The sequence below is a fragment of the Aythya ferina genome (assembly GCF_964211825.1).
Source record: "Aythya ferina genome assembly, chromosome: 5".
Classification (NCBI taxonomy): domain Eukaryota; kingdom Metazoa; phylum Chordata; class Aves; order Anseriformes; family Anatidae; genus Aythya; species Aythya ferina.
The window spans coordinates 33,550,184-33,568,985 of NC_140301.1; the positions used below are offsets into that span (position 1 = coordinate 33,550,184).

General features: G+C 42.9%; 1 protein-coding gene across 4 annotated transcripts in view; it reads right to left on the reverse strand.

The window, feature by feature from the left end:
• Positions 1–18,802, reverse strand: part of AMBRA1 (autophagy and beclin 1 regulator 1) — a 128,509-nt gene that overhangs the window by 56,770 nt on the left and 52,937 nt on the right. The gene's annotated exons all lie outside the window — the stretch shown is intronic.

Consider the following 18,802-nt stretch of genomic DNA (forward strand, 5'->3'; position numbering starts at 1 on the left):
TTTGAAGAGACCATTTCAACTTACCAGCAAGCTTTAAATAGCAAGCCGGCAAAATTATTTTCAAGAATGGATGCACAAAATGTTACTGAGGGTAGCTCAGCATCTGCTAAACGCTGAAGGGATCCTGGATTCAGTGACGCTAACTGAGAAAGCCCCAGAGAGGTCTAAGCTCTCCGAAGGCTAAACCCTTCAAAAAGCTATTATTTTTTCTTTACCACAGATGTATAAAATAAGAAATGCAGTGGTCCATTCATTCTTATTGCAAAATTTTCTTCTAAAAAGGGCAACACTTAGCCTGCCCAGTTCCACAGCCCTAATCATGGATGGAAATGCGAGCAGGCCTCAGCTGCAGGTAGCAAAGATGAATGTCCTCAGTCAAGTGCCCCAGGGCTTCATTCATATTGTGAACAATGCAAGCATGACACGGGAAAGAATTTTCCTGTCACAAGTTTCAGACTTGAAAAAGAAATCAGTTTATTTGCAAGGAACACAAAGAGTAAATGAACAGATGCCCTGCCAAAGCTTCTATCCCTGGTACACTCACGGTGGCTCCTTGACATCCCGGCATCAGAGACGTTCCTGTCTGATCATGCAACAACTGATACAGAAACGCATAAGGAAAGTGTCTGTCTTTGACTGTAGGATCTAGTTGTCCCTCAGGGGAACTAGACAATATTAAGGTCATTTTCAAATGCATTCCCTTCTTGTCCAAATTGTTTGCACTTCATCAATCAAGCTGATAATTTTCTCTTCACTAAAGAGAACTCGCTCTTTTCTCCTGTTGTTCACCCCACAGAGATGTCCCTGCTCATGCCACTCTGCTACACATGAAAGCTGGAAAACCAATTATGAAAGAGTATGGTGAGTTTCCAGAAACACCAAGAGCTCAGCCAACAATATTCACATAGATTTTCTCAGACCAGGAAAAGCCCTGTACCCTCCAGGGTGATAAATAAGGTATCTTATCATAGCCTTTGAATATAAACATTGGAGCAAGCCAAGGTCACTGCTTAGGAAGCACTCATCCTCCTCAGGGCAACCGATAACAAACAAGCAGTTTCACTTCCTTCCTATAACTACACCTCCACACCCTGAGCTACTGTTGGTGATAGATCATGGTGTCAGTCTCCTATGTGCTAAAAACTTTCTGTAGCCATTTAATATCAGACATACACTGTTAAAAAATAAAATAATTAAAAAAATCTAAAGGAATTATTTCTTTCTACTTCCTAAATCACTCCTGATCATCACCTCAAATACAGCCTCGCCACAATAAAAGTCAGTCAGGATTTAAAGCAATTTTTGCACACTTATCATTCTTGCAAATAGAAACTCTCCTGCCATCAAGAAAAATCTAGGTAATGAGAAATATCATCTGAATTGTGAGCATACAAGCATCTTACTCAAGCCTCACCTTAATGATGAGTGGAGAGCAAGATGATTGCTCAACAGCTTCTAGAAAGGAGAAGAGATGAATGAGACGTTGAGACTGAGTTTGGCAACAGAACCCAAAGCAATAGTTGTACCTTGTTACTGATACGTCATTATTTAGTTTGTGTAGATTCACTGCTTCAGAAGATATTTCATTTGAACAGTTTAAAAGTTTGTTCTTGCAGGGTAGTTGGTACAATTCAACAGAGAACAGACACATTAAATCTTGCTTGCCAGTCTTACATTTGTACAGCTCAAAGCTTCTAAGTGCAATTTTCTTCTTTATGAGAAAACTTTTGTGAAGAGGGACTCTATAGTGCTTGTCTTTCTTATTTGTCATTTATGATGCTTTTAGCTGCAGTGGAGAGGAATTCCTATAGGAAGGTTCTACTATGTGAGTTGCTTTACATTAACAGCACACATGCATATGTGTATTTTTAAGAGCAACCCCCCTTGTTTCATGGCATTCCCTAAACGCCTGAAATTCCAGTACTTCAACCCATTCCTAAGGAGACGGAGGTACTCCACAAAACATGCAGGTGGAAACAAATGTCAGCAGGCTAGAATGTCAAGTGAAATCTTCCTGCAAATAGAGATGCTGCATCATTAAAAGAGCTTGACAGTAAAAGGTTATGGAAACCGAAACAAACATCTGCTACTGTCAGCGACAGCCATCACAAGTTGTTTAAGAAGTGGGTGGGCATGTAAGCTTTCCCCCTTTTCTTTTTTTCTTTCCTCCATTTGGGCCCCTTGCTGGGAATAAGAGTCAAGGCTAGAGTCTTCCAATCAGCAAGCTGCTGGAGCCATTAAAAGAAGCATCTGTACACAGTGTTGCTTGTTTTGAGACCATTTCTGTGTTTCCATGTGACAGCAGCATGTGTCAAAAGCATGCCTCATATTACCATATGATTCAAGCAGCAAAACGTGTTTCCTACAGCACAGGCTTTTAGGGAAAATATTCAAGCACTAAAAATACATTCCAATCTGCACTTTATTTCATCTAATGTTTGTTTCAACCATGTCTGCATATTTTCAGCATTTTAGATGGTTTTGTCTGTATGTGTGAAGAAGCCCTAATAAAAAAAACACCGAGTAAAGGGTTGGTGAAAGGGGTTTACGCTTCCCAGTGAGGCCAGGACACACTGCTAGACAAAAAGGCAAAACAAAGTGGAAATCTGCAACCTTCAAAGCGATGTGTATTGTCTTCCTTCACCTGTTTGGGCCCATGCACAAGGGCATGTTTACAGCTCTCCTCCCTTCTCCATTTCCTCAAACAGTAGGTAGAGCTCTGGGAGCCAAAATGCCACATCTCTCCTGCCAGAGGCTGAATTTCCTGAAATCCCTCTGAAGGTGAGCCAGCAAGGTCTCAGGAGCTAATCTGTGCCGTGTGTCACCCCGGCTCCTCCCTCTGCCAACTCTGCCCCGTGCACTGCCTCCACTCTCCTCCATCGCCAAGTCCCTCGCATCGTTTCCAAGCCCTTCATTAAGGGCTGTTGGAAGCCTGCTTTTTAACCTTCACATCTGTGTTTATTCTCTGCACAAAAACAGAGCGAAATCTGTGCCTGGCAGGCAAGTCTTTTTTGTAAGGCTCCCTTTTCTTTCCCTTTCTGACTTTTCAGAGCATGAAATGTGACTGCTAATCCTAATTGCCTCGGATGGAGAGCCTCGCGGAGACCAAACAAAGGGGCAGCCTTCCGCCAAGGAGCGGGGCTCTGTGCAGGCCGGAGCTGCCACCAGGCTCTAAGCTCATGGGTCTCCAGAGTTTCCCTTGCATTTTGCTACATTTTTGGAGAACACAAGGCCAAAATTCCCCACGAAGCTCTGCTGGAAAGAGCCTGTTGCTTTCCTGGATGGCTCTCCAAGCACAGGAGCCCACGTGAGCTCATAGTGCTGGGTGACTGAAGCGCTGCTTGGGCCGAGGCCTCACATATCGCTTGATGTTAGGTTCACTTGTCTGACAGAGGCTAGAGCAGTGTCAGGCTAACCCAGCCTTACCAGAATTGCTCTATATGGGTTTAGCTAATTCAGAGCTCCTCCGATTTCTTAAGATTTTCTTGTAGGGACTGACACACCTGCCAGCTTTCTCTCATACCCCACACGGGTTATACTTCATCGCTGGCTCCATACCTGATAGATTTATGTGGCCACACTTCCAGTTCACTCTACGAAGCTCCTCTCCTGAGCGCAGCCTCAAATACTGTTACAACAGCACTCCCAGCTAAGCAATGTAGCTGTGCCAACAGATAGATGCAGAACCGACGTAAAAATATCGAGTTAAATGCTTCTCACAGAGAATAGCCTTTTTCCTTGTGAGTGTGCATTTTAACTTTGTGAAATCCTATTAATGCAAACAAATCAGCAAACCAAATGTCTGCTACCGCCTCTGCAGCTCTTACTGCAAGAACATGTGCCTAGCACAGCTTCAAATGCATTCGTGGCTTATGCCAAAACACTCAGCCGCAGTGGAAAAAAACTCAGCGGTACCCTCACAGAGCACATAAGTGCCTTATCAACCACCCCATTGTAATAACACAAACTTTCACTAATCCACAAGGCATTATGTTCCACAGAAGGGTCCAAATTCCCAAGATTTAACTGTATATCAGCACAGCACAAAGCTTCCACGCTGGAGCCACTTTTCATTGTGGGAATAGCAGCATGCAGTAGCAATAAAAGCTCCGAGCACAGAAACACATTCAAAGCCTTGCACTCGTCAGTGAATGGATGAAGTCTTGCAAAGACTCTTACTATCTTTAAACACATTTCAGGACTAGCAGTATTACCGCATAAACCCTGAGCACCCAAACCTACAATGAAAGTGCTGCATCAGCTCGGCGACACGACCAGAGCTACCATCACAATACCAGGCAGTACGCTAAACATGCTCAGTGGTTGATTACATTTCACAGTCATAATATCCTGTGACCAGGATAGGTCTGCTGAGGAAACGCTTGCCTGTTCTGAATGTGTACTCACAGAGGGAGCTTAAGATGAAAACACGTGTCCTTGGAGAAGAACGCAGCTCCATTAATAAGAATGCAGGTCCTGACAACTTAAACAAACTCCATATAATAAACTAACAAAGTGTCTTAGGGGAAATGAATTGCTGACAGGTGGCATTTAAGAAACGTATTTTAAGAACTGAGCTGTGCTCATTAAAGGCCTCCATTCAGACTGGTGGGTCCTGTACAGTCACTGTGTCTGCAAACAAAACAGGCACTAGCCTTGCTTTGGGAATACAAAGCTGAAGAGACATCACTAATGGAGCAATTTGCGAGGTATCCCCATCTGATGAGAAGGCAGGACAGAACTGGAAAGCAAGCAGGCGAGCTAACTGCTTTCTGAGTAAAGTGGTGAACAGGGAGACAACTAAGAAAAGCAGAAAATGAGCAAACTGAGAAAATGTAAAACCTAAGAAAAGTCAAACTAATGGGAAGGCAGTTTAAAATTAAAGCACAGTGAGTTAGAAAGGAGGAAATCCAACCTGGAAGAACGCACTGAGGAGACCACATTGCTCCAGCTGGGAAAGAACAAGGTAAAAGTAACCTACAGTAAACAAAGTATTTGGCTCTTGTAATGTTTTGAATACTTTCTGATGAAGGAAGTTCTTGAGGGTGGTTTGGGATGATCTAGGTGACAGCAGTGGAAATGAGACTCCTTCCTTATTTCCATGAGATTCGATGCACAAAGGAGGTTCCAGCATCCCAGTGAAAACAGCAATCCCTGCAGAGATTGATGTTCAAGGAGCAATCAAGATCCCTGAGCAGGACCGACAAAGCACACTGGTCCACGTGCTACTGGACAGTTACACGACAGTAATGGCACAACACGGAAAACAAAGTGACTCAGCATCACTCCAGCTCCCAGAAGGATCTAGGAGTTCAGCTGAGTTCACAACCTTGCAGTGACTTCTGTAAATCAGTGCCACAGCTGAGCGCAACCCAGACAGGTCCAATCCACTGCAATTACAAAAGCAACTACAAGATCAAAAGAGACTGACACTTTATCCCATTATTTTAAGGAGAATTAGGAATCAAACTCAAAGCCACAAAGAGAAAAACCAAGACCTAAGCTCAAGGCAGAAGTACACCGCAGCATGCAGGCCCAGGGCTGCACAATGGATGGATACTGCAGATAGGTTTTATTTCTTTCTGGGGCAGACTTGACCTTAATCCAACTAGAATTAGTTCCTAATACTTTCAGAGGACACAAGCAGACCTGTCCAAGAAACTGCTATCCAGTGTAATCACCACAGCTACTCTGACACTTTTTAAAGCGAGAGCAGAAGGAAATTCAGGCAGTGAAAATGGGGCAATTGAAATTTACTGGCTTGTTGTAAAATTTTATATTATACACAATTTAGCGCAAGCCATGCTTTATTGGAGACAGAGGTCATGAGCTAAAAAAAACTGTGGTGAGAGGCTCACAGCAGCAGAGCCAGAGGTCCAGCTCCTACCAGTACAGAGCATCAGCACTGGCACAGCCTAGACGATGAGGAGCACTCCAGGTCAGCCTCTCAGTCCTAGGACTCCGTGTAACGGTACGGTCCTACAAAGACAACTTTATTGGGCCTCAGGGGTCAGAGGGACAGCAGAAGGTAGGCAGTAGCTCACTAAATCACAAAGATGGTGAGACTGATTTCCTCACAGCTCTGCGCCGTCAGCCTGCTGGAAAGGGCACTGCGGGCAGGTGCCCTGCATTTAATGCAGGCACCTAAGGCAAAGACATTACGGAGCGTCTGCATACACTCAAAAGCAAGAGCCTTGAAACAAAAGAATCTGGTGGCAGAAGGGAGGTTGTTAGCTAGCTATCAACAGGAATTTTTCATTCCAGTGAGAACCAGAACACCGATACAGCCTGCTTCTCGGGCAACACTGCTGCTGCACTGTCTATGGCTAGGACCATGAGGGCTGACACCCTGCACCACAGGGCTTCCTGCTGAGGGGGCTAGGCTGGCAGCAGCTCCTTGGTGCCACAAATTAAATAATAAAAAAAAAAATCTTATTTGAACTCACCTTGCCTATGCAGGAAGATACTGACATTCCCAGTTAGAGCTAGATTCTTTGCAAGCTGAGAAGTAATGACACAGCTTTGCCTTCAGCTTTCACTCCTCCCTGTGTCAAGAGAAACCCATGCACCTACCAAATGAGGGGTCTCCCATGCAATCTCAGTGGCCAAGCTGGGCCAGAAGAAGATGGAGGATGCCCCTTGAACATCAATCTCTCCTCACATCACCTCCGTGCCTTCTGCACAGAGGACCCAATCAAGTCCCTTATCTACACCCTTCCTTCCATCAACATCCTTGCAAGTCTCTTCATTCTGTGAGCCCTACAGGACTGTTCTCTCAATTTTCTCTTACTGAATCCCTCCGCTCCACAATTTCATGTCTTCCAGTGTTTCTGTTAACTCTTCTCTGTCTTGCTATGATTTCAAGTCTACAAGCACCATCAGTTACACAGCTACCCACAGCACTCTTATTTCGCTTCTGCTCTGTCAAAATATTTATTCCCTTCACCCTTTTCACTGTCCGAACGAGAGCTGGTTTTTATTTTGCCTCCTTCCTCGCAGTCATGCTCCTCACCAGATTTCAGCCTGACCAACCCCGACACCAATTCCCATTTCACCATGTACTGCAAGATAACTAACAAAAACCCTGCCACCAGACTAACAGCATTCACAATACACTTTTCTCTTCTACTATGGCAACCCGGGGAAGACACAGGTCTGACTTGGCTGGTCTCTGTCATGAGTACTTCAACAACCTGTGTGCAGCACTCGAGGAGACACGTATCACATGGATGGGTGCATGCGTGCCCACACCAGGAATGCTAATACGAACAATTGTTTGAAAGAAGGAAGAGTGCTTCTCCATTTTAACAGAAACCCACGCCTGCAATCCCAGCTGCCTTGTCACCACCTTTGACTCATTCCTCAATCCCTCCCCTCCTCCAGCCTCCATTTCCCTCTGCGCAGAATCTCAATTGCTTATGAGAAAATTACAGAATGACATTACTTCTTCCATCCTTCCAGTCCCCTTTTGCAATTCCTCCCATCACATACAGAAGAATCTTGCCAATCTTTCTCAGCTTTCCACCTGCCCCAACGATTTTGTCCTCGTTTCTTTTGTGCCAATTTTCAATCCTTGTCACGTGTCAGCACACCTTTGTGTGCTCCTCTCTTTCCTCTCACAACACAAACACACATTAAGTTCTTACATCTCTGAATTCCTCAGATGCTCTGGACCATAGTTTGAACGTGTAGGGTGAAAAGGGGAAATATATTCACCATGACCTTGTTCTTCTGTACAATCTCCTTCCCAGCTCTCAAACTGCACCATGTGAACCAGCAGTCATTTTTCTTTCCTGACAAATCCAGTTTAGATCCTCTCCAGCCTACCTTCCATCTCTCAAATCCTCCTAGAGCTGCACTGTTTTTAGCGACTGCTTCCTGGTCAAAGCTCAGAACTAGTTTTGTAACCATCATCTTTACTGACATAGCAAAGGTGGTAACATTTTTGACTTTTGAGTGGCTTCTGTGAATGACTTCTACCACTCCCACCCCCAAATTTGCCTAAGGAAACAAATGAGCAGTTACAAACATCACCAGATCTCCTTCCCCGCCAAGCTCTGTGCTTGCTGCCAGCTCCCAAGTTATCTAATTGGTCATAAGCCACAGCTACATACACTCTCCCACCCATTGCTGCAAAAACAGGTGGGTTGAAGCAGCTCGATACAGCTGAAATTGTATATACTTAAAGGCAGTGCTGAGGAGTGGCAGAGTAAGCCAAAGCAGTGATACTATGGTTGCAGGAAAACTACCACTGCAGAATCTAATAGCAAGCAACAATCTTTGATATGTATTCCCTAAACGATAACAGATTGATGCATTGCTCTGTTACCAAAAACTCCAGGAAAACAAGCAGAAAGATTCAATGATACAATCCAATCTACCTGGGAAAAGGAGCTAGAGATCAATACACAGCATCCTTATCACACCTCTCATATGACATACAACTATGTTGCCATAGTAAAAGCTTCCTCCATCTTTATGCAAGGGTTGCTATAAAAGTCTGTGAGGATAGTCTATAATGGATGCAGCAAAATCTGGCTCTAGGTTTGCTTCCCCCCATGTAAAACAAGCAAAAATTGTGACTATTCTCTTCACAGATAAAAGTCAAATACAGCAGGTCACTGAGAAGACCTACAACCCCACTCTGGCATGACAGAGCACACCGGTTCTCTGCCTTCCTTCCCCACTCTCAAGTGGGGGTTAATTTTTTTTTTTTTATTAAAAAATGGCAGTGAGCTGTGGGAAAATACTTTTTAAGCTAAATGAGTTTTACCACCCACAAAGAGACATGTCCCCAAGGGGCCCTCACCGCCCACAAGATGATGAACACTTCAGTAAGATCTTACCCCTTCTGATACAATGGTATCTCGAAATTCATCACTTGAACAATGCACACAAAAGGAATCAGCCTGCACTCTTCACTTTTGAGAACATCATCTCTCCTCAAGCTACACATTTCACCTTTCTGAATCTTAAAGCAAGCTTTAGCTCCCAGCCACCAAAACGGGAAAGACAAGGACAGTCTCTATCAGTAAATACTATTCACAAGCTTTCTCATTCTCAGTTCTCACAGCTTAAGAAATGATGCAAATAGCTAGCAGGACCTCCTTCACTGGGTCCACCGAGGACATCCAGTTCATATTCCTGCACAGACCAGAAACTGTGGGACCAGTACCATGTTCATAAGCTTCCCCTTGAGCTCAGGTAACAACTTTGCTAATTTAAACACCCCATGTACTGAAAAAAAAACCAACCAAACTACTTGTTTTAACAATTAATTACTGCAAGGTAGATGGTAAACTTTATACAGCAAGACCTTAAGAAATAAATTAAAAAAAAACAACTTTACCATGACCAAACATCTGCCATTTGTTTCAAGTCTAGATCTGCCATAAGCTTCTGGATCTTTTTATTCATTTTGTCTGTTAAAGGGTGCTCTCTCAGAAATCTTTCCCCCGCTTAGATATATCTAGACCAACCAAGTAAAAACTTCTACCTACTACTTCTTTGATTAGTGAAGTACATTAAGCTTATGTCATTCTATATTTGAAGTTTTTAATCAGCAGATTCTTCCTGTATCAATTTTGAGCCCTTCCAAAGTGCAGACACAAAAGCTGCACGTGCATTTGCAGAGCATCTGAAACAGAATTACTAAGACCATATAGAAATGAAACAACAGTTTCATGCTCTGGTATTGCTTGCTTTATGTAAGGCCTTAGATCTATATTTATGTCATCATAAGAATTCATGTTCCCTTGGTTCACATGCAATTCCCCCTCCCAAAAACGTTTTCTGAGTTAATACTTTGCCCAGAACAAGACTTCACACCCTGCAAATGTGACACACAACTTGGCTCAAGGCACCTAACCTCACACTCACCCATTTACTCATCCCATCGCTTAGATCATCACAGGGAAGGAAGCCTCTGCAGGGCAGATCTGTCCTCCAAACAAACAGATGGAAATTACCTCTGTCACGCTCCATGTTTTAGTGTCTGCAGTCAGAAACGGATTGATGCAAGATCCTAAAGTCCCGGTTCTTTGAAAAGCCGACAGCAATAGACCAGTACCACTGAACTAGAGGCTGCTAGCTGAGCTTAACAATTGGCTTCTTTGAAGCCTCTGGCCTAGGGTTGTTCCATAGAAATGGTTTCCTTTAACCTCCAAATTGTTTCAGCTTAATTCAGGGGTTGGAGTACCACACTGCTCCTGTTTGAGCTGTGCCTCCACCAGGGCTGGGAGCTGGGAACAGCCACTGTGCAGTCACATCCCTCATCTCTTCCGGGAAGCGATCATGGTAATCATCCTTCTAACAGGATGGCACAAGTGTCATCAGTACTTCAGGGCTCTGCATTTGGGACCTCTTAACCCTTTAATAGGATTTTGTCACGTGGAGGATGGGGAAGGACAGAGTCATACACATTTTCAGCAGCAGAAGCTCCTCTCATGGGGCAGTATAACCAAGGGCACCATATCAAAAACATCTCCACAACTCCTGAAACGCAGCCAGTCACAGGCAACACCTGTCACACTTGAGTAAATGCAGATCTTCCCAACCAGTGCTAATCTCAGTCCAGTCACATTTCCAGATCCTAGCCAAAATTCCCCTGACACCTAAGGCTTCATCAAGCATATCCTGTAAGACAAGTGGTCTGTACTCACTCTGACTGGAAAAGTTGGACTCATTGTAATCTACGCTTGCAAATAACGTTATAAATTATGCTTTTAACATACAGCAGCTAATCCATGCTTTTTCTACGGACACGTACACTATGTAAGCAGGTGATTGAAAGGTTTTGGGCTTTTCGGTTCAGCTTACCAAAAGGAAGCGAAAAGGAGAGACTCTTGGCACAAAATAAGGATCTTCATAGCAAGGCAGTAACAAAGCATTCTCCAGTAACATCTGCTCTCTCAGACAAACCTTGAAAGAGCCATTTCTGCAGTAACAGTCACCACAAGGTTTTACAACAGGCTCAGCAAACTATCCCAACACATGCAGCTAGAAGCAGCTGCACTGTCTGCTTCTACCGAAACTCCATTCTTACCTACAGTGAACCTAAGCATAATTTCTCTGCTCTTGAGCTCTCAAATCAGAAAATCCCTGAAGCTCAGTGATGGAAAATACCTCCGGAGATCATCTAGTCCAACCTTCCTTGTCACTGTAGGCTGAATTACTTGGCACTACCGCTCTGCCAAGCAGTATTTAACCTCTGGAAGCAAAGTACAAAAAAAAAAGGAACATGCTCTATATAAGCAAGACAGCTGCTGCTTTTCCTTCTCTCCAAGTTCCTTCTTTATTAGTTTCTTATCCCACCCCTGCTGCTTTCATTTCATCCCTTCTGCTCCTCTTCTAGGTATCATTCTCTCTGCACCCCGCTGTAAGGGCAGGATGCAACCAGCCTAATTTTATGCATCTAAAGGTACCCACAATAGAAAGGTACTCTTCTTCCCAAGCTCCTTATATAATCAGAGATAGAGAGACTGGCAGCTCCATGTAAGATTCAGAGCACCTAAGTTCAGCTCCTTTCAGATGATGAATCAGAGCAAAAGCCTCTCTAACTATATAGGAAGCTTAGTCTCCCAAGTCAGATGCCCAAAAAATTATAGTGTAAATACCCCCCACAGTGTACATAGCTGTGGATTCTTATTTCCAGTTGACTCATTTTCCCTCTCAATTAACACATTCCCAAACTTAACAGATTGAGGTGAACTGCGGGTTGAGCTACAAAAGCATAAAGGGAAGACAAGAACAAAAAGGACTGAGCAAGAGCAAGCTTTAAAACACTAATAGCAGTATTTTGACTCTTCAGTTGCACCTTTACTGTGTAATATTTAAGAGGCATTTTGACCATCTCCAGCTCTCAAGTGAGAAGAGGCAGCTCTTACTGTATAAAGACACTGATATATAAATACATTACTACAAGATTATTTAGAAATTAAACTGGTTTTGGAGATTCTACACAAGCCTTGAGAGTGCTCTGGTCTCTGGAATCGAACAGGGGCATCTTACAAAGGTTCTCTCTTAAAATGATTATCCTTTTTATTCTGATGCGAGTTCACTCCCCTCTGCCCTTCAATCTCTAGGACTCTGTGTTCTTAATGCCCCAGTCAAAAACTTCAGACTGGATCTGTTCACAGCTGACAACAAAAGTCTCCGTGCCCACAAGCACCTTTGCTGCTAAATGGAAGAAACAAGTAAACAGAGACATTGAGCAAGCAGGGCTTACAAGCAGACAGCCAGATTAATCTTCTTCCATTCCAGCAGATGAAGTGTCCTGACACTTTCTTGCTGCCTATGCTTTTTGTATGTGACAGTATACAGCAGAAGTGGACATCAAAATGAGGATGAGTAACTGCACAGATTCTCACTGTGGAATTTGACATTTTGGATGGGAGGGAAAGGCTAACTGGAAACAACACACAACCTTTTTTATCACATTAATGCATATTAATAGCTTTCTTCAACACTATCTACCGTGCCCTTTCAGGAGATGTCTAGCTAGTCAGAACTAGATCCCCTTCTGCTCAGAGCAGCATTTACCTGCACTAAAACCAATGCCACCAGCTTGGGAATTTCTGTGGGGTCCTTGCACAGGACTTGTATTTCCAGAGAGAGATGGCCTGGGGGTCACCCAAATGCTAACGATACCAACTACCTTTCAGCCTCCATTGAGCCAATGACACAAGTTACTGCATGAGAAAAGGAGCAGCTGGACTGTCAATTAAAACACAATGCCACAAAGAACGAGTTCACGAGTGTCTTGCAATACAGAGAGAAATGAAATGACTGGTGTACTATAAAGATGGACCTGCTAGGGAGAACACAGCATCTATGGATCAGCTATATGACCCCTACATAGCCACAAATACTTACTTGATACCAGTTGGTTTCTAGGTGTTTTTTTTTTTTTGTTTTGTTTTGTTTTAGGGATATGGTTTAGTGGAGGGCTGTTAGCGTTAGGTTGGAGGTTGGACTCGATGACCTTGAGGTCTCTTCCAACCTAGAAAATTCTGTGATTCTGTGAAAACAAATTGATTCCAACATTCTGCAAGAGGGATTTCATTTGAAGAATATTTACCAAGAAGCTTACTTTCTGACCACAGTCCTGATGTGGTATTGCCTTGTAGCCACTGCTGCAGAATCTGTAAAGAAGTCAATGACCGATCTAATACTAAGATACAGTTAACTCACAGCTGTCCGTCACTGGCTTTTTCTTGTTAGCTTGCTTTTCTGCCTCTTCATTTAAGACAACTACATTAATTTGGATTAGAATCTTGATCTCATCTTTGTCTTCACAATAGACAGATCTGTAGTGCAAAACAATCAACGAACATACCTGTGTGGCTGGCTCTCTATGCACTGTGTATCTGTTGGATACTGCTTAAAATGAAAAGATGCAAACTTCTGAGTCACTTTATTCTTTGTGGTCTCTCCATAGTCAATGTCAGCAGTCACTGAACAACATAAGCTTAAAACATGTCTCAAGTTCTTTTGTGACTGGAGAGCTATAGATACTTGTCACCTTCATGACAGGCTTGAGAATTGCTTGTAATTTTTGTGGAAGTACAGCCTCTCACACAGAAATATAAAGAAGAGAGGCTGTAGTGCTGAACTGTGGATGCATGAACTAGCTACAGTACAGAGCGGAAAGTGGAAAATGTGCACAAGCCTTCTCAGAGAAAGCGAACTACATACTTGCTAATAGTGAGGAGAAACAAGGGAACAAGGAAAGGAGAGATATATTTTCCCATCAACTCCTGCTGACCTTTTGGAGTTCTTGAGTCTTCTATTTCCATCCTACCTTGTACAGCTCTGCATCGCTGCAAGCACATTTGAAGGGTGAGGGCATCTCAGAGCAGAATTCACAGCTCACTATGACACTTGAAGCGACAGAACAGCATTAGGTCAAGGAGACTTGAACCATGGGAGAAATTCACACCTGTGATGCCAGAGGAACCACAGAATCTGCCTGGTTTTGTTTCTAAGGCAACCAAAGCAGCCTCTCATCACAACCACTTTCATCATTAGAGCAGAAGTGAATTCTGGGCTAATTCTAGTAGCAGCAGCAACCAGTAGTCTTCCCAGTTATAGATACTGGGGACTTATCAACACCCATTTTCACTGGCCTTGGGTTAGAGCCATTGACTTGTACGTGAACAAGTGAGCCCTTAACACAACTACAGTGGTAACAGATTTGGAACACACACCAGGAGGCATCATAGCTAGCGGGTCTGGTTTATAAATTTGACTGGTGAAAGGTCATCACCCTAATCCTTATTAGGATAACTATCAAGCTCTCAAATAAGTCTTCCTGTTACAGAAGGACATTTATCCACCAAAGGACATTTATCCACCATCTTAGCTAGTTTTTATCTCAATGAAACTTCAAATGCTCTAGCAACTGTTAGTAGTTTCTGGCAGAAGTACAGAAACAAGAAGCTGAGGTCCTACCTCACTTGAAGATGCACAGCCTGGAATTCTCTCAGGAATTATTCCAGAATAATGGGATAGCTCATGTGATTTTGGGAAAACATCAAACATCACCTGGACATTACACTTGGAAGTTCAACATCCCAAAGCAAAGGCAATGTTCCAATGTTACTGAGTTTAAAGATGACTGAGTCCTAGTTTCACCTATAGCCTCAGCCCTATTTCAATGTAAAAGATAAACATCACAATCAGAATTGCATAGCTTTGTTTGCAACTTAAGTAGAGATGTCCAAAGCTGTAATATTACCCCTCCTGTAGCAAGCAATACGCTGAATAAGTATAAGCTGTAGAAAAACCTGTAATATCAAGCTTTTTTTTGAAACATGTTAGCATTCTGTCTCTAGTCTGAATCTACTGCCCTGAAATAGCAACCACTATACAACTGTATACAACTAAATGTACAGTGTTGCATCATTCAGCCCCTAAGCCATGCTGAGTCTGGATCTCTTCACGAGGTAGAAGATTTCGAGCAACTGTGATGGACTGCATTTGAACAGATAAAATCTGGTGGCAGAGCTAGAACAGACACACAATCTGTGTCCATACAAGAAAAAAAATATTTTACTTGCTGAGACGCACATCTCCGCAAGATGCCTATTACACCAAAGCAAGGTGAGACTGAAGCATTTCCAGTAAACTTACATATGATGGTCTCCTGCTGAGTAACAGGAACATGAACTGGTATCTGTGTCAACTTTTCAGGCTTCCAGCAAACGTTCCTCGGCAAACACTGATTTTCTTCCCCTGCGCTTGCACTGAACTGAAATCAAAACGTTCTTCGTTCTACTATACCACCACAAGCAAGTTTTTGTCCATCCTAAAGTAGTCAGATAATTACTACAAAGCCTAAAGGAAAAAGCTCATACAGGTGAACAAGAGGTCAGAAGTACTTTAGTGGGAATGAAGGTTTTTAGGGTTATATTTACTCATTTTTAATAATGTATTAAGACCTACATTTGTCTACTACTAGAAGACAAAAAACATGCACAGCTTGGCCCTCAAATAATGAGGTGAGTGTCCTGCTCACAGTGTGACTTAGGACAAAGAAATTTGCAAAGAAAATTGTGGGCAGAAGTACTCAACCTCAAGAAAAGAAAAAAGCAGTAGGAGGTGGTAAACGATACAGAGCTGTGCCTTCCTTGATCCAGAGTCAGGCATGTTGCAATGCTGAACTCTGCAGCAGTACTAAATCCCATCAAGAAAGGTGTAACCTCATCCCACAGAACAGCTCTTTGCTCTCTCCTAGGAAGCACACATGCCTATAATGAAAAAAAAAAAAAAAGAAAAAGAAAAAAGAAAAAAGAAAAATGTACTCTGCTGGCTAGACTAGAAGACGAACAGTCCCAAGATGCTGAATTCCACTGCATGCAATTGGCCAATTCTATCGGATGAGAATGCCAAAATGCATTTATTGCTTTCACCAACTTTTAATATATATATTTTTAATTTGACTAGTTTTCACTTTATGGATGTTTCCTTGGAGGCCATAACCCCACCACTTACGCGCAGTTCAACAAGGAGAGGACAATCCAGAGGGTACCTTACAGCCCACACCACCAAGAGCTTCAGAAGAGCTGCCAAATGAACTCCCAGTTTTTTGACGAGTCTTGAAATAAAAGGGGAATGCCGAAGACTGAAAAATATGCTAGTGTTATACCAGTATTTTAAAAGGTTGAAATAGGATGAGACATGTCAGTCTTGTCATCCTGACATTGATTCCAGACAAAATAATGAAAAAGCTGATAAGAGACTCAGTTAATAAAGGAGGACAGTGTAATTACTGCCAATCAAGAGAGACTTTACAGGAAAATATAACTTGTCAAACTACCAACACTTTTTGGTGTGATTACAAGTTTGAATGCTAAAGGTAGCAATGTTGATGTAATAAATATTCGCACAATGTCTTACCTGGTGCCACAAAGCACAGTGATGCAGCGTACCGTGTCTGCTGACTGTTCAGTCTGCACCGAACCAGTACACCCATAGATGAGATGGGCAGGATGCTACCGGGACTCGGTTTTGTTCCAATGCTACATGCAAATTAGGCTGCTGGCACGCAGATTATCTGTCTGTCGTGTTGACTAGTATCGCTTCATTTCCTCTGCCCTGAACTCCCACCTGCTTTATCCATCTGTTGCCACCTTTCCTCACCTTCTCCTGGAAGTGCTTTGGAGCAGGCATAGGTGCACGTCCCTGACCTGTACAAAGCAATCTCTAACCCTGACCTCAGCCCTGCCTGACATCTCAGAGCCCTGCCGTACTAACAAAGCCATGCTGCCAAATCTATGCTGTTGTACTAGCCCATCTGCTTAGATAACTCATTTTTGGTGGCTCATTAAAACAGATTGCTCTACAAATTTATTCATAAGACAGTCTTACCTAGCATGGAGATATTGCCTGTAACAGTTGCATGAGAACAATACTTGAATAATGGAAAGTTGTTCATACAAAGCAGAAATCTGAAACTAGAGTATGTACAAAACTTGACAGCAAGAGCTTTGACATTAAGAAATTCAGTCAGCACACCACGAAGTAAATAACAAACCCTTGAGATCTGTCTGCTTCTTTTATTTCCTCTCCTCATATAGCAATAAATGGGGCAAGGGACAGGAGAAGTATAATCAATTCCTTACTTCTCTCCAAATAACAGCTCTCACTGATACGTGACCACAGAAGTCTATTGCCCATTTGAGCAAGTTGTCAGGTTAGGAATATGGTTTTTGGCACCTTTTTCTCTAATCCTGTAGAGGTTGCATAAGAAATGCACTTGGCATTTGTGCATTTAAAACATATCCAGGCCGTCACTTCAGAGTTATACAGTAGGATGAAACAATTTAAGGCACTCAAGCTTAGATTAGCCTGTATTAAGTGGAAGATGATTTTTCCTCAGCCAAGGCTGGCAACCTCACCCATAACTGCCAGGCCAGGGGTTAAAGTACTTTTGAGCTTGAGTAGATGTTTTTCCACTATGGTAGTGAAGAAAGAAGCTTTGGCAGAGGCTAAGTGAAAAGAAGGCATACTATCAGCACTGCAACCTTCAACAGCTCCAAAACAAAACATCCAAACTGCCAATGCTGCCAACTGACCTAACAAACACACAAAATTCTCTATCCCACCACTACCTCATTTTCCAGTTCTCATCCTTCACACCTCCACCTAATATTTACATCTTCAACTTTCCTGGTTTCTGTAACACATTACGTGAACGCAAGTGCAAAACATTTTCAAAGCTGAAAGCGTAAGTAACAGACTACAATAAACAGAATGTTGAAACAAAATTATGACAAGGAACTGCTGTATTAGGAGAATTAATTCTTTTAATATTTAAGTCAATAAAGTCTTTACTGTGGAATCCCATTCATTTCCAGCGTGAAGAATCGTAACAGGAGCCAACAACCTTTTCTTAAGTATGTTCAGCACAGTGCCATACAGTAAAGATAGGTGATGTCGGTTGGAAGCCCCATGACTATAACTTCTTCCATCTTTTGTTAATCTTGGCATACATACAAGAAACAGTAAGTGTGCATTTTGGGGCTCAAATTCCCTAAAACGTGCAAGAAAAAAAAGCCGGGCTGTTTCCCAGGCACTAAGGAACAGGCAAACTGTGAGGAAGGCTGGAAGAGGGTTGAAGGCAGGTGTCTCCTGTAAAGCTGGGCCACAGAAAAGATCTGCAGTGTTGCCTGGCAGCAAGTAATTATCTGCCAGTGTGCTGTTTCCACGTGCCAACAACCAAAGCCCACACAGGCAGCAAGCATGGGAAAGTACATGCGTCAGCTAAAGCTTCAGGCTAGTTCCACTGCTTCCTAAGAAAAAAAAGCAGAGGTGCTTTGGAGCCTAGCCTTTGGTTAATTTCTTTGCTATTATTGCAACAAGGTCTATGAACCATACATGCACTCAGACAAAACATCCAGAGACGCAAAAATCCAGGAGATGCTTCTGGCACTTAAAAGCCAGAAATCAAAAGACAAGAGAACCGTCATCCTAAATGAGCCATGCAAAAAAACCACAACGGCTCCACCCCAGATTGTTTAGGAAATATCCAGCAGAGGCTGATGAGAGCAGGTTAGATAAATCCTGTTCAAAATGGTTTAGGCATAGTTGATCGTGCTTTAGGATAAGGAAAAGGGTCACACAGACTCTCAAGAGACCTTACAGCAGTCCTCTAACTGATGTTCCTGTGACTGCTTACAAAAAGGAAAGCAGCACATCCCAACTTAACTGTCCATACCCCTTTCCTCATTCTCCCCCAAGCACCAAAATGACTCCCCCCTGCACTGGAGAGAATCTCGGACCCAGCCAAAAAAGCACCCTC